We start from the raw sequence: 3,735 nt of genomic DNA on the forward strand, positions 1-3,735 counted from the left end.
AGCTTTTAATTGCCTCTGTAATAATATACCAAAGATAACATAAGCTTGCTGATAGCTCTCAATAAAGATACATGAGCCTGAATTATGGAAAAAACTAGGATCCAACCATTAGATAGGAATAGACCACATAGGTAGACCAAGTATATGTGATGGGCCCACCCTAAATTAATGAAGAATCCACTAGCCACCAGCTGCTAACCCTATATTACCATAACTAATGCACCCAAAATAATATCATGCAAGGCATACTTATAACCATATTTGTTTACACATATAACCTATATAATTAGATATGGATAAATATGCTCAAATGATGGCATTAATCATACTAATAAATCATTAGCATCTCACAGCTAGCAAGATATAGGTGCCTCATACTTGATGATCACAGAAATGGAAGGGAAATTATCTAGCATATTAGAAGGAGAACAAGAGTCCACCCTAAATTAGCATCTAAATTATGTGATGGGCCCACCCTAAATTAATGAAGAATCCACTAGCCACCAACTACTAACCCTATATTACCATAACTAATGCACCCAAAATAATATCATGCAAGGCATACTTATAACCATATTTGCTTACACATATAACCTTTATAATTAGATATGCATAAATATGCTCAAATGATGGCATTAATCATACTAATAAATCATTAGCATCTCACAGCTAGCAAGATATAGGTGCCTCATACTTGATGATCACAGAAATGGAAGGGAAATTATCTAGCATATTAGAAGGAGAACAAGAGTCCAACACAACTCTATCACATCCAAAATTTTCCAAGCAATCCACTAGAGCATTACCTTCCCTATAGATATGGGACAAAATATATCTATCCAATGAATCAATGAGACCCCAAATCTGCTTGAGGACATAACAAAGTTGCCAGTTATTGTTCTTCCTATGAATGCAAGAATTAATGACAATTGAAGAATCACCCACAATATGCAAGAAATAAAGAGACATTCTCTTAGCCAAAATTGAACCTTCTAACAAAGCAGAGGCTTCTACCATATTATTAGTACCATGACTAATGGGGGCTACATAAAATGCCAACACTTCTCCAAGATGGTTCCTCAAGAAAATTCCAATACCCAAGTCACTAGGATTCCCTCTAGATGAACCATCAAAATTGAGCTTGACAAGAGAGGAATTAGGAAGTTCCCATTTAATTGAATCTCTATTAATTGGAATATTTTTTATACGAGGAAACATGGGAGAAGAAGGAAGTGAGATAAGCTTCCAAGATTGGACTATAGAACTATCCCAAGATGAGAAAATGTCATTCCCATTGAAATGCCTAGAAGCATAAGTACTCACTAATTCAGAGATAAGACACTCAATTGTGGTAATAACTATATTCACATCTGCCACCTCTTTTCTAAATATTCTCTTATCATGCTCCCACCAAATAGACCAGATAACTAAAGAGGGAATAGTGATCCATAAGCATGCAAATATTGAGTTAGCAAATAGTATGGGCCAGGTCTGAAACAAATCCCATAAGGATCTAGAGAGATGAAAGGAGATAGATAATTTCCCCATAAAGTAATACCAGCATTGCAAAGAGAATTGATAGTGCACAAACATATGATCAACTGATTCCACACATAGTCCACATAGCATACATGTAAAAGAATTAGCTATATGAAGTTTTTATAATCTATCAATGGTTAAGACTCTATTTTGAATAGCCAACTAGGAGAAAACTCCAGCCTTGGGAAGAACACACTTATCCCAACAAAAAACAAAAGCTCGATGGGATACATGTTGCTCATCCATAAGTTGAAGGGCTTCCTAACTAGACTTAATAGAGTACACACCATTTATAGTAGGGCACCACAATATTTTATCGCATCCTTTGGACAAAAATACCAACCTATTTGCCAAAATATCAGTTAATTTCTTAGCCCAAATTCTTCCTATAGGAAGAGAGAAGGGATATTTCCAGAATAACTTATGCAATACAATGTCAACATGATCCATGTAATTCACTAAAAAACTCCCCCAACATGACGAAGACACCCCCATGACTTCCTTTAAAGTAGAATTGAGGCATAATGGAGCGCACCCATTCCATGAATCCTACCAAAAGGAAACATTAAATCCAGAATGAACCTGCTAAGAGAGGAACTTTGAAACAACTACTCTAGAAGCCATCATGAAGTTCCAAGTATATGATCCAAAAGGGGGATTAGAAATAGAAAAAATTCTATGAGCACAAGGGGAATCTAAATATTTGGCTTGCATAATTCGGCAGCAAAGTGGCTGATTTTCCCTACGAAGGCTTTGTTCCGGAGAGATAAATAAATATAATTTATTTATCCCTTTTAGCACACTTTTGTAGTTAATTAATTTAACATTAATTAATTGGCTAATTATTAATTTATGGATTTTTTATAGTTCCTAAATTCTAATTTCCCATTTTGTGAAAATAAAAGAATTTTCAATTTTGAAAATTTCCTCCTTTTTCTAAATAGGATTTAATTCCTTAATTTGTGCTCCACTCCCTCTTTTCTAGCCACCACTTCCTCTTTTTAGCCTCCACTTTCCCTTTTTCTTTTTTCATAAATTTTCATAGTTTATGACAAAAAAAATTCTCTCTTTTGTCATAATTTGTCATAGTTCATGACAATTTTCTTCTTTTTCCTTTTGTCATATTTGTCATAGTTTATAACAAATTTCTTTTTTTAAAATCTTCAATTTCTAATTGTGCATCCTTTTGTCATACTTTATGAAAAAATTCTTCTTTCAATTTTTGAATTTACCTTTACCTTTTTGTGCACTAAGTTGCTAATTTACAATTTCTCTTGAAATTCTATCAATTGTGATCATTTCTCCCATTTTTAGTTAAGAATCTTGTTTCAGTTCTTCTCATCATCATATTGTGATTTTTCATATTGCTTTCATTGTGTAATATGGGATATACATCCACTCTTTTGGTGAAGCAAGACAAGGCACAATTCTCAAATTGAGGGAGTTTGCTAGTTTTCTTACTTTATCTCAATTTCTTTTGTGTTAAGATTAGGATTTTTTGTGCATGCTTTTAGATTTTGATGGTTCCTCTTGTGTGCATGTTTTCTAGCTATTTCCTATTCCTATAGCTATAAATGCAACAACCTTGGACATATTGAAATCAACGCAAACTAAGATCAAGAAAACCAAATCAAATGATTTTTAACCCAATAATAAGGAGTTTTAAGTGCAACAACATTGGGCATCTTGCTAAGAGTTGTAAATTAAATGTTGAAGATGCAAATTTAAAAGAATTATTGTAGAGTATAGACAAAGAGAAACTAAAGGTTTATTTTGAGGAAGTAGAGATGCAGTGGGTGTGGAAAGGTGAGATTAATTGCATCACCATGTGGTCAGTCCTTTCTTGAACTAAAAGGTCTATGAACTTGAGGGGGAGTTTTCATGAAAAATCCTTGTAAATCCCCTTAAATGAAATATTTATGGTATAATTAATATCATAGATACAAAAATGATTAGATAATTCATTTCAAGAAATCAAAAATAATTTTGATTAATAGGAGAAGATCTCTAAGTGAGAAGATTGACACTAGTCAAATTAAAGAGCTTGAGTAAAAGGTCATTAATGTAGGACACTTTATTGGTAAAAAGGTATAAAATAGGGGTTTTTATTTACATCATTATTCACCTTTTCATCTAGAACAAGCTTGCATATCATTTTGAAGCAATTAAAGGTGATTAAAGAAATTTTGTTGGGCA

The sequence above is a fragment of the Cupressus sempervirens genome, chromosome 3 (assembly GCF_028749045.1).
Source record: "Cupressus sempervirens isolate cs-2001-9-10 chromosome 3, ASM2874904v1, whole genome shotgun sequence".
NCBI lineage: Eukaryota > Viridiplantae > Streptophyta > Pinopsida > Cupressales > Cupressaceae > Cupressus > Cupressus sempervirens.